General features: G+C 37.9%; 2 long non-coding RNA genes across 2 annotated transcripts; both read left to right on the forward strand.

Annotated features, from left to right (window-relative positions):
• Nucleotides 1-8,039: 8,039 nt before the first annotated feature.
• LOC148096816 (uncharacterized) lies at nt 8,040-9,602 on the forward strand. The gene is made up of 3 exons (XR_015717141.1): nt 8,040-8,098; nt 9,250-9,323; nt 9,531-9,602. It is a non-coding gene; the product is annotated as an uncharacterized LOC148096816 (long non-coding RNA).
• Nucleotides 9,603-9,905: 303 nt separating this feature from the next.
• Nucleotides 9,906-11,363, forward strand: LOC148096817 (uncharacterized). Its single transcript, XR_015717140.1, has 2 exons — nt 9,906-10,050; nt 10,736-11,363. It is a non-coding gene; the product is annotated as an uncharacterized LOC148096817 (long non-coding RNA).
• Nucleotides 11,364-13,589: the final 2,226 nt, after the last annotated feature.

The following is a 13,589-nucleotide window of genomic DNA, read 5'->3' on the forward strand; positions in this document are numbered from 1 at the left end:
GGGAAGCGCACTGGTAGGCAACTCATACATTATTCAGTAAATGGAGGAATAATACAGGCAGGAGGCGTGTGCATACAAATGTGTGTGTGTCCATGGGCGACTCGTGCTTGTGTTTTTTATGGCTTCTGGTCAAGTGGAAATATGACCAAACGATCAATAAATGAGGCGACATATTTGTCATGTAGGCAAAAGCGCCTGCTGTGTGTGTACTAAAAGGTCAGAATCAGCTTTACTGGTTAAAGTCTGCGTTAGCGCTATGTGATACTGCAGGTTTTGGTGTTGACCCGATACCAAGTAAATACAGGGCCAGTTTGCTGTTACCAACTGCCAGTAATGGTACTTTTACTTCTAAAGACAGCTTTTATAAAGTAGAGCAGTGCACCATCATTTGAATCATCATCAATTTGCAAATTCTGAACACATTTTATTGACCGCTGAACCACTAAATGTGAGTTTAGCTTTTCACAGTAATGAGTTAACGCAACATTTTTTCACGTACTCGAGTATTTTGAAACTGTTTGTTTTTTTCTTTTTTCGAGATGTCTGTCTTTAAAGACATTTTCCATATATCGGCTGTATTTTTTTCCAGTACTGATACAATAACTGATTTTACATGAATGTAGCAGATATTTTGATGAGAGAGATTACAAGTAATAGCCCTGACCTTGATGATCCAACCCTACTAACATGGCACTCAAGTACCACTCCCTGCACTGCCTGGGAATTGAATCCAGGTCACGAGACCGGGAATTCCGCGTGATACCGCTACACTAGCAGTGCCGACAAGTCTGAGTATAGTCTATAGATAATCAGTCTGCTAAAACAAAATTTTTTTTTAAAAAAACCCTAGCTATGCTAATTACCAAAATGTAAATGTTAACCCATGCTTAAGATCTGGCCTGAGCCAAGACTGTGCTGGGGGTCTGGGACTGGGTAGCATGAATAGCATGAAATATAGGACCTGGGGTCGCTTGCAGAAGCAGCAGCAGCTGATTGCTGGCAGAAGCAGCTTAAACAGTGTGGCTTTTGTGAGATTTGCCAGCAGGATGCACAGGGAGTTATCCAAAAAGCTGGCTGAGTTTGACACCTCAGCTTGTGATAGCTAATGCTAGGCTTTACGATGAGTTTTTAAAGTGAGGTTTTGTACGAGGTTAACGTATTTCTCTTTGAGTCCAAGTTTGTTCTGACTTTATTCGCGAAAAAATGACACTCCCAATATCAATGATGTATCAATATCATGATCTGCTCTGCCCTCTGATCCCGCCATTCACTAAAAATCACAAGAAAGGAAAAATCACACACAAAGGAGACAGTGTTGGACTTCAGCTTGTGATCACCAGCTCACCAGACTCAGGTTCTCTTCGTCATTTATAAAGTGCTTAAAATAAAAGTGCACAAAATTCAGAACTTTTCCGAGGCAAATGTGTCACGTAATGCATGCACGCAGTGAAAGCTTCGTGATTTTCCAAAAAAGGGTGTTCTCAAAAAACGCATTGCAAAAAAGAGAGAAAATCAGAGAGCCGATTAACCTGGAGCAGAGTCTAGCTGTGTGTCTGTGGTAAAACTGTTTTATTTGACTATTTCTATATCATTGTGTTTTCAGTACCACTGTGTGTTTGTAGCTATGAGCAGTGTTGGGAAGGTTACTTTTAAAATGTATTCCATTACAGAATACAGAATACATGCCCCAAAATGTATTCTGTAACGTATTCCGTTACGTTACTCAATGAGAGTAACGTATTCTGAATACTTTGGATTACTTAATATATTATCATGCTGTTTACAACTACGTGAATGTACTATTGCTGTGATTTATTACTGTTACTGAAGGTCCGCGGCTCCAAACCGTAGCAAAGGGACCTCTGACTAATACGGTGGGTTCTGTGTCGGGCTCGTAGCCGAAAACTAGCTTTACTTTGTTGTCTGGGTCAACTCTGCTAGCGAGAGACAGAGAGAGGTGTTGAAAGGCTGCTCCAACAGAACTTATTGTTTTTGGAGGAAAACACGAACACGGTGTACAGTCGAGTCTTAATAGCTTACTTACAACTGGGCTCGTCAGGCTCTCTTCTTGGCTGCAGTGGTTGTTATTATATTTACATGCTTCCAGCTCCCGTTTTTGCTCGATGACAGCTCGTACTTTTCCTTTTTCTCCCTCCCTCGCTCACAGACACATAACGGGTATGGCAGTCCATTCTCCCTGCAGCACGGACTACACTGCCCATGATGCTACATTCTTTAGAGCTATACCGGAAGCATTCTGCCTGTTAGCTTAGCACAACAACAACAGGCGCTCTCTCACCCAGGAAACACGCAGAGAGAGAGCGTCACCCTGTAACCATGGCAACCGTAACGCTGCCGCCTGGAACAACAGAACGTAGCTGTCAAACAAAACCCAAACAGTCCTGACCCGCCACAATATGAAACAGGAAAGTACCGCCGTGTAATCCATTTATTTCAACAAAGTAACTGTATTCTAAATACCACCTTTTTAAACGGTAACTGTAACGGAATACAGTTACTCATATTTTGTATTTTAAATACGTAACGGCGGTACATGTATTCCGTTACTCCCCAACACTGGCTATGAGCACAGTTGTTGCTAACTGCAGTGATCTAATTGGTTAGATATGTTTATTTGCATGTAAAAAATGTGAAAATTGCGTAAACCCATCCTGCAAAATTGTGTGGTTGGTGTGAAAGGCTGCATGAAGAATATCCATCCATCCATCCATTTTCTTCCGCTTATCCAGGGCCGGGTCGTGGGGGCAGCAGCCCAAGCAGAGAAGCCCAGACCTCCCTCTCCCCAGCCACCTCCAGCTTGTCCGGGGGAACATCAAGGCGTTCCCAGACCAGCCAAGAGATATAATGTCTCCAACGTGTCCTGGGTCTGCCCCGGGGCCTCCTCCCTGTGGGACATGCCCGGAAAACCTCACCCAGGAGGCGCCCAGGAGGCATCCTTGTCAGATGCCCGAACCCCCTCAACTGGCTCCTGTTGATGTGGAGGAGCAGTGGCTCTACTCTGAGCCCCTCCCGGATGGATGAAGCCCACTTCCGCCGCTTGCATTCACAATCTCTTTCACTACCAACAGTTCATGACCATAGGTGAGGGTAGGCATGTAGATCGACCGGTAAATTGAGAGCTTCGCTTTACACTCAGCGCTCTCTTCACCACAATAGACCGGCACAAATCCGTCTGTCGATCTCCCGCTCCCATCACTCCTGAACAAGACCCCGAGATACTTAAACTCCTCCACTTGGAGCAGGAACTTGTCCCTGACCCAGAGTGGGCACTCCACCCTTTTCCGGCATGAAGAATAGGTGAGTGCAAAAAAATTTTTCAAATTATAGAACGCTAACATTCTGGCATTAACAAAAGGTATTCAAATTATTGCAAATGAATTACATGAAAATCCTATCAAAGTGTAGCTTAAGTATGCAAAAAGCTGAGTGTAACCTTCAATGTTTATAGCATGAAAGAGAATTTGTGCTAATTTGTTTAGATTTAAACAAAACAAAACAGTTATTTGAATTCAAAGTTTAATTCTTCCTATATTAGCAACAAACTTGTAAGTGTATTACCTCCTTCAGTGCACTTTGATGCTAACAGGCGACATCTCTGCTTGTCTTCAACCATCTGTCCTTTCCCTTTCTTTCATGGCCCCCTACCTCAGCATTCTTCAGACACCGCATCAGGGGGGTCGTGGTGACATTGTCACACCGACCTCTGACCTCGTCCAGTCACTGAGCACGTTTCCCCTTCTTCTTTCTAGCAGAGCAGCTCTCTAGCTTTTCTTCATGTGACTCCATCCCCCCACTTTTCATACCAGTGACCTTCCAGTCAGTGGCTCAGGAGTGCCACTTCCTGCCACAGTCCAATTAAATCTTTCCCACAGTGCATTGCTTTTTTCTTTCACTGGGAGATAATGCACACCCTTGATGTCTGCAAGTTAAGTTGATATTTTTAACTTTCTTATTTGCATTATTAATTTTTTTCCATTTTTTCTTTTTTCCACTGATCAGTACTCTCGTTGTGTCCGATCCAAATCAATTCAATTCAGTGTTATTTATACAGCTCCAAATCCAAACAACAGTCGCCTCAAGGTGCTTTAGATTGTAAGGTAGACCCTACAATAATACATACAGAGAAAAATCCAACAATCATATGACCTCCTAACAAATATGATTCAATGCAGAGAGGTCTGTTAACACATAGTGAATGAGAAAGGTGGCTTATGATGAAATACTCAATGCATCATGGGAATCACGCCGGAAGCCTCTGCCTATTGCAGCATAACTAAGGGAGGATTCAGGGTCGCCTGATCTAACCCAGCTATATTTTCTCTTTTATTCTACTCTATTTCCTCACTTTGCTGCTTTTCACCGCAGGGGTTATAGATATTCTTTGAATGTTAGGTATATTTCTTTGTTGTTTAAATTCAGAATGGATTTCACTCCCTCTCTCTCTTCTTTGCTCTCTGGAGTTAAAATCAGAAAAAACGGAAGAATAAAACAATGGCACGAGGACATGCTTTTGTGGTTGTAGGATTTCTCTAGAGGAGAAATCAGGTCTCTGTCTCAGACAGTAAGCTGCCCTGTTATAGCTCAGACTATGACTATGTGGTGCCTGTGAATTAGTGATGTGCGATACCACTGATTTACTTTCTGATCCAATACCAAGTAAAATTCAGGCTGGTATCGACGATACTGATCCGATACCGATACTTTGTACAAAAACTTAATGTTTTATTGTATTTCAAATAAAAGCTTCATAATGATTCAAGGACATCAGACTTGTTCTTATTGCTTAATAATGCATAATTATCACATAGAAATAAAAAAAAAACATTTAGTTGTGCGCTATTTGAACACGTTGCCTGCCTGCAGCACTAACGGACTCTGCGAGAGACGTCTGTCTCGCCCTAGCAGCACCTGTCCCTCTCCTCCCCTTCAGTTCGCCTCATCATACGCTCGTCATATTCTGTGATATGATTTAGTTTTCAGTTTTCAATTTTATTTGTCATATGCAAGTTAGCACAGGGTCAACATTGCAATGAAATGTGTTTGACGAGCAGCAGTCACTCAGCAGCATGATACAGTAGAAGAAAATATAATAAAATATAATAAAATTTTAAAAAAATAGACGACTAAATATATATGTATCTATAAATATAAATATATGTACACTAGTGATTAAATAAGAAAATCTTGAAAGGAAATATGACGGGAGGGTAGATGGGATATTGCACAGGAATGAGCAGCAGAAAATTACAGTATTGCATTTACTCTGAGGTGTTTGACAAGGTTAGTAGTGTTACCACAACACCTCACTGTCTTGCCACATGTATCGTTTGTGGAGGCAAAATACGTCCACACACGACTCCGTTTACACTCAACCATTGTTGTGAGTGCGCACGCCAGGGGCTGACACATTTATACAGCCGTGTTCCACATATGATTATGAAAGGCATAAGAGGAAGTAGTTCCTTCCAGTTTAGATAGTCCGAATGATATAGTTTCTTTCCACTGTGTTCCTGTTAATGATAAACTTTACTTTAAGAAATTTACCCCAAATTAATAAAATATCGATATTTTAATATGAGAATCGATTCTAGAACATGAATTACTGGTATCGGAGGAATCGATATGTCAGTGTCAATCCGCTCACCACTACTGTAAATAGAAGCCCTGACTTCTCTATTAGCTTCAGATAACACACCACATTTGTATACACACAAATAAATACAAATGGATGCACAGATGAAAAAAATGGCGTAAAAATTTTGATTGTCCTGAATGAAGCTTCCTGCTGTACAGGTAAAAAAAACCAAGCAGTAGTCTTTAGTCACCTACTATTGATTTCCATTAACAGAAACCAGGAAGAAGAACATTTCATTCCAAGTAAGTTTCCTTTACGGCTTCAACACTGCTGTCAGTGATGAATACATCTCTTTCATTATTCATTACTCCTCTCATTTTTGCAGGATGAGCGAGTGCGGAAGATTTCAGTCACTTTGATAATGCTCTTATTTCTGTGAACATGTGGATAACTTTTTAAAATTTTCACATTAAGAGATATATACACGGTCATCAATATGAACATGATTTATAGATTTATAGCAAATCTTTAAGCCACTGACCTTTACATTCTCATTCAGGAGGAAGATTAAAAAAGTAAGGAGGTGATTGGTCAGCGTCTCACTGTAGAGACAGCCCATCGATTTCAGTTTGGTTGATGGAATTAAAATTAGATTCTCCTGCTTCAGTACAATTTCTAAGCTACTGATTATTAACTCATTATCTTTCATTAGGTTAGCAGGTCAACTCGGTGCCTCCTAATGTGTTTGAAATAATTGTGTTTTCTGTGGGGTTGCCACTACACTGCAAATTTCTTGTAGCTTAACAAGATTTATTGTCTTAAATTTAGCCAGATTATCTTGTCCATCTTGTTTTGAACATTACAAACTAGTTTCCAGTCTCATGTGTTAGATGATTAGACTTGTTTTAAGTATATATTCCTTTTTTTTCTTATTTAGTCTGTAAATCTAAAAATGAACCATTTCACCTTTATTTCAAGCAAAAATAGCTTTTAGATAGAGTGTAAAACAAAAAATTATCTTAAAATAAGAAACATTCACCTTTTTCCTTGAAATAAGAAAGTCAATCATTGGAAGGTATATTTAGACCTGAGACGTGTCACAGATGTATTTGTTACCATGTAAAATAAGCCACTTTACTCTAACGGCATAATGTATAGCATCTTCAATCACCAAAAACTCCATATTAGCAACCTCTGATACAGGACCTAGTCCTTTCTCATTTACAAATATTGGATGCTCAGTTCCTGCTTCACTTTGACAACACTCCAGCAGCTGATTGTGGTTTACAAGAGACTTGCACACATTCTTAAAGTTTAATTTGGCTGACCATTGTTTTTTAAAAAAAAACTGCGTTTAGACTCTATTTCATACACGTATGACAAATTACAGGTCCCAGGGCAATAATCTGAGAGGGAAGATGCAGCATGTAATCTTCTATCATTTTTTTAGTTTGGACACAGTTTGTAAAGACACAACTGGGGCAAAAAGTATTTTAACAATTTCAATTAAATCCAAAATAAATTTGATAAAAGAATGGCAAAATCTTGATCAATATAAGCATTTGTCCAGGGGATTGTTTTAATCTGTTGTCACTTGAAGCTAAAGTAGCATTAAAATTTTTTTTATGAATTATAGAACATTTTTTGAGACATTTTATTAAATTCGATGAATTTATATTCCAAAATCTCTTTTTCCCAAAGTCTGTTTTTGTTTCATAATGGGGTTTTTCATAATGGTGTATTTATTTGAGGTCATTTAACAACTGAATTTCTTATTCAGGCAATCAGGGTGGGACCTGAACGCTCATTGGCTGCTGCTTAAACAGGTGCTTAAAATTAAAGTGTCTCAAAATGTTTCTATTATTACAAAAAAGAATCGTAGTGAAATAAATATTTAATAAAATATTATAAAAATACACAATGTAAAATAAAAATTAAATGACACGTTTTAACACTTTGGTGTTCCATAGTCTAGTTCATATTAAAAAGTTAAATAATGTATTAGCACTAGAGTAGGTTCCTGTATTCCTCCGTACAACCATCCCACATATCACACAAAAGTCTGGACTACTGCTATGAATTGTATTAATATGGCTCAAAAGAGACTTTACTGTTAAGGCAACAAAAACAAAACAAATCCCACACCTCCAACACGCCATCTTGTTTGGGGAAAAGACCTGAAAGAAGTTCTTGGCGGGCAGAGTAGTAGAGGTCAATACCAAGTTTGAAGGGGTGGTTTATACCAAGTCTGCATTTAACTTGTGTAGTAATGTAATTGTAAAGACGACTACAACAGTCATAGTAATTGATGGGTTATTTGTTAAAATTAGTTTTTCGAATGCAGGTTCATTATGCATGTTATGTTCACGTTTTACAAGCTTTACACAGACGAAAATGTGTAACACTACCTCCTCCCTGGCTGCCCTCAAGTGGCTCTGTCCATTATCTCACTGTTTGAATCGGAGGACACGAGGGAGCAGGTTCGGACTGGATTCTGTTGAGGTAATTAACTTTTGCTTACAAACATTTCGGGTTCTTTTAGCTTTGACTTACTGTAGTAACATCAGTCGTGGTCAAATATTAAGTTTTACCGAGGCAGTATTATCAGTTCACTACCAATGGGTAGTTAGCCAAAACTGCCAGCCAGCTAGCTAGCTTAGTTCATTCAGTATGCTGAATTGTTAGCATGCAGTGATAGTTTAAAATTATTAATGGTGCTAGTTAGGTAAATTTAGCTTCGTGTTCAATATACTTAACATAGCTATATGACAAAAGAACTACAGTTGATATCCGCCTTTGCAAAAGTCCGTTTTGTGTTTCCCACCCACGGAAAATAAAAAGCTGCGGTGTTTTTTTTTCCTTCTTAAGCCGCGTGCTCTCTGTCTGCACTGTGCTTGGTGTGTTTGTGTGTGCAACTTGGGAGGACCGATACTGGTTTGAGACAAATCTCGCAATCGGGCTCATAACTTTACAATGCTGTTTTTTGTTATGGAAAAAGACAGGGGTGTTGGACAGATCTATATTTAACTTAAATGAGGATTTACTTAAGTCATCAAGAGTTAACTGTTTTATGACCAAAATTACATTTAACCAACATGAGTTTATTCAAATTTTATTATTTTACTATTTTTTGCAAGTCCAGTTTGGGTAATGAAATTAAAGATAACACAAGGGAATAAAAATAATGCACATTTATGAAAGACATCTTTACCTATAGATTTACTTTAAGCCTCATTTCCGACAGATTATGATTAATCATATAAACTTGTAAGTTGGAGAAGATGTGAACTTGCTTCCAATTATTTATGTTGTAAACTATTAATATCAATCAGGTCACTTTAACCTTGCTGAACCGAGGTAACATTTTTTCTTATGGATGAAGTGGCCTAATCTGAGCTGTGGTCATTTGTTGAATGATTTGACAAGCAGTTGGGCACTATTAGTTTTAGTTTGAAAACTAGTTTGGAATAGCCTTGTCATAAATTTTAAGTAAGCAATTTTATAAGACTTAACCATTGAATTAACACAGGCTCTACTTGGTCTGTCTTTTGCACCTTATCCATGTGTCTGATTGCATAGACTTGGATCCATGGCAGGTGGTGTCTTGACTCAGTTTTTCTTTTTGACCCAAACATATGTTTTTCTTTCCTCAGGGAAAAGTTCTGACAAAAGCTACACCAGTAAATCATGGAGGGTTTGGATGATTGCAGCCTTTCGGTTCTAAATGGTAGGCCAAGCATATGCATATTTATGCAAATTAATGTCTAAATGAATTTTGTGTTGCACACACTGACAGTGATCGTACATAGAATCAGTTTTATGTTGTCAGATCAATAAAATATTTAAATTACATTTAAATGTATTTGACAAAATGACAATTTGGAATTGTTGTACAACTTTTACATTTCTGAAAGTTACTGACTTTTATTTACAGCTGCAGACATAGATGAGGTCTTGCTCCACACCCTCAGTAGGGACGATTTAAGGGACCTGCTTCCAGGGCCTGAACAGTTTATGAGGAGGAAACAGTTGTGGGCTCAAGTTCACAAAGAGGCAAGTTTTGCCGCTTTTGATTTAAAAACACTTAGCACGACACATTTTGTTTAGGACTCCTGTAATATAACTATTTTTGTTTTCTTATTTAGGATGAGACTAAAGAAAAGGCGTCTCATGGACATCTCACCATGTGACCAGGGAGAAGATTATGATGCAGATTCAAGTGGTGGATCAAACATGCTTTTGCCACCAAGGAGCAGTTCTGGTGACAACACTTGTAAGTGAAAGATTACAATTATGGCAATAATATTGAATATTGAACTGAAATTTGATTTAGTTCTTTCTTTCCTGTTCTGTTCATAGCCCTGTTCAGGACACTACCAACTTTCTTCCCATCACAAGTTGCACCACCCAAGAAGATGGGACATGCCAGTGAAGCACTGATTGATGTCCTTCAGGTCTGTTTCTCTTCATATTTGTTATCAAATAATGCCCATAAAGCCTTCACTTTAACAGTTTATTTGGCATATGGCCTTTTTATCCATGCCAAGTCCTCCAACAATGTAGTTTATATTTGGAAAAGGTGTGCAGAAATCTGAAATGGCACAAACACTGAGATAAAAAAAATTTCAATAAAAATAATAAAGAAAATCATAAAGAAATTAAAAACAAAATGGAAATAATTACATATTTAACTATCACAGGTGCAGTATCTTTGTCATTTCCTAAAGTGTGTAAAGACATAATCCTAACGGTGATGAGGCAGAATTTATTACATTTTTCAATGGCATGAATAAATATATATATATATATATATATATATATATATATATATATATATATATATATATATATATATATATATATATATATATATATATATATATATATATTATTATTATTATTATTTTTTTTTTTTTTTTTTCTATACAGTATTTGTCAATCTAAAGAAAAATAACATTAATATGGTCTGTAGCACATCTGATCTATGGTTGTCATCATTCATGTATCACCCGAAGGGTGCACCCCAAAGGGATCAATAAAGTGAAGTCTAAGTCTAATACATACTTGAACTACCCTGATAGCTTTGGAGTTTCTCCGTACATTGTACAATTTTTGTCTTTGTTTTTCTTTTGCCAACAGAAGATCCAGCGTCAGCCCCGTTCTGCTCTTTGAAGGGTCCCGCTGTCTTATTGCAGTTGGAACCACTCTCATCACCACATTTGACCACAGATGACCTTGGAGAAGGTTTGCTGTATCTTATGGCATACTACTACACCCTGCATCTCACCTATCCTAAATGTGTGGCAACGCTTCTGTCTGTCATTTAGACTGAAGTGTTAAAGGACAAAATCCATGAGCAAGACACCACAGGCTCATACAAAAAAGTCATGGCAGGCTGTAGGAATGTTTATTGAAACGTAGAGCTGTTTGAGCAAGATGTAACTTAGGTCTGTGTTGGAAGGTTTGGGCCTGATAGCTTTGAAGTTGCAATTTACACTTGAATTCTTTTTTTTTATTCTTATTAATGTAATACAAAGTACTTTTTTCTTTAAACACATCTGTTCTGCAAATTGTGTTTAAAATTGCAAATGCTCTTTTTATTACATTTTATATGTTGAGTAGCTAACTGGTTTAGCACTTCTAAAAGGAACACAAAATAACAATGTTACACTTACAATGTGTCTTTAAATTTTTGTGTACTATGATTCACTGAAATATTTGTTACTGTTTGGAGAGTTTGTTTCCAATAAAGGTCATGTACACAGTATACTTTGCCTGCTTTAATTTGGCTTTATCTTTCTTATTTTGAGAATTCTTATCAAGTGTAATTATCTTACTGCACTGGCAGATTATTTCACTGAATTTAAGAAGATTTAGACTACAATCTATTATTTTTTAACTTATTTTAAGATCTTTAAAATGATTTAATGTACTAGTTTTTAGATTATTTGCCTTGATTTGTTCCTTAGAATAAGTGTTTTATGCCTATTTTCAGATTTAATTTCTTCAACATTTTGCTTAGAACAAGTGGTTAAATCTTATTTTAGGTTTCAATTGCCATGATTGGTTGCTTGGAATAAGTGTGTAAGGCTTATTTTAAGATTTAACTATCTAATTGTTCCCTAGAATAAGTGGTTAAAGCTTATTTTAAGTTTCAATGTTCTGATTTGTTGCCTGGAATAAGTGTAAAATACTTATTTTTAGCTTTATTTAAATCTGGATATTGTTCTTATTTCAAGAAATCTTAATAAGAAAAAAACACTTACCCCACTGGCAGATAATTTCACTTGTTTTAAGCAAAACTTCACCAAAAATAAGTGTATTTATCTAGTATTAAGGAGGTGGGTTTTTGCAGTGTAGTAATCAAATGATATGTTACTACTGGCTTACATAATCAATTCTTGCCAGTCCATTACAGCAGTCATCTGTGAGCTGTGAGTGGCAGGCAGCGGAAGCCGGTGTCAGTTTAAGATGAGTGAAAACATTACAGGGATTTCCAGGGGGGGAAAAAAGCTTCCATATTCCCTGATGTCATCTTGGTCCGGCTAAGCCAGCGCACTCGGGGGGAGGGGGCGGCTAAGCTGTTAATTGAATTTGATGGCGCATCTGCTGCCTTATGCGATGACATAAGACGCCACAGCCTCGTGTTTTCATACTTTATCTCTGCCTCGTCTGGTTCAACCTGATCTCTGTTCTTTCTATCGCTCCATCAGAGCATGCAAACATGTGGATCGAAGGATTGCAGACCAGACACACACACATCAATTTTACTCGCATACTCTTAGATAGATGTGATGTAATGCATCAGCTGACAGCTGTATCGAAGGTTCTTCGGTCTTGACTAAAGGTGACAGTGAACAGCTGGTTGCATTTTGAGATTTAATAAGACACGTGCTGCTTTAGAAATCAGCCGATAGCTAGCCCATCACCAGCCCATCTATGGTCACATAGATAAAAAGTCATTCCTTTACTTTGGTCATCAAGTATTACCCTACTGTAACCTGTCTGCATGTTATCTGATGCTGAATTTTAGCTGTATATTAGAGCTTTGTGGACAAAACCTATAATGCTGTGCAAAAGTCTTCAGCCACTCCTTCAGTTCTTAATATTTTGCTGGAAAAATGGGAAACGGCTGCAGCTATTTATTGAAACATGCGCAAACATACATGGAAATATAGGATATGAGGCAAAAACAGAGTTTGTACACTTCTAACAAGCTTGAAAATCAATATTTGGTATGGCCACCTTTTTCCTCAACACAGCCTGGACTTTCTTAGGTGTGCTTTCCTTTTTAAGTCGTCTTCAGGAACAGTTTTCCAGGCTACTTGAAGGACATTCAAAGCTCTTCTCTGGATCTTGGCTCTCTTTATTGCTTCAGTGATGTTGATGTCTGGGTTCTGAGGAGGCCGATCCATGACTGATAGAGTTACACTGTGTGTTGTTCAATCCAGGTATGCTTTTACTGCACTGATTGTGTATGTAGGATCATCGTCGGGTTGAAAAGTGAAGCACTCAAACAGTTTCCTGATGGTATTGCATGGTGGATCAAAATATGGTGGTGTCCCCGAATGCCCCTGAATTCCATCAATTTTGACAAGGTCTCCAACACCACAGTTTGAAATGCAGCTCCAAACCATGACACAGCTTCCACCATGTTTAAAAATGGCTGTAAGCACTCACTGTTGTGCTGACAAAATGCAAAAATTTCACAGTTGAATGTGTCACTCCATCAGAGCTGCTCCCACTGATTTTCAACCCAATTCTTATAATGTTGCATGCATCAGCTTTTTCTCCCCTTTTTCTTCCTAAGCATGGTTTCAGACGACTCTTCAGTAAACAAAGGACGGATCAGCTGAGCTGCCAGATGCATCTCTCGGATCCTGTGTCAGGAATAATTTATAGCAGCTTTTATTTTACTGTAGCCACCGATACCAAAAGTTTTAACTATAACATTTTGTTTTCCGGTAAACGTAAGCAAATATTTGTTCATGTA

This window comes from Neolamprologus brichardi, chromosome 22 (genome assembly GCF_056152115.1).
Source record: "Neolamprologus brichardi isolate AB-2024 chromosome 22, ASM5615211v1, whole genome shotgun sequence".
Lineage (NCBI taxonomy): Eukaryota > Metazoa > Chordata > Actinopteri > Cichliformes > Cichlidae > Neolamprologus > Neolamprologus brichardi.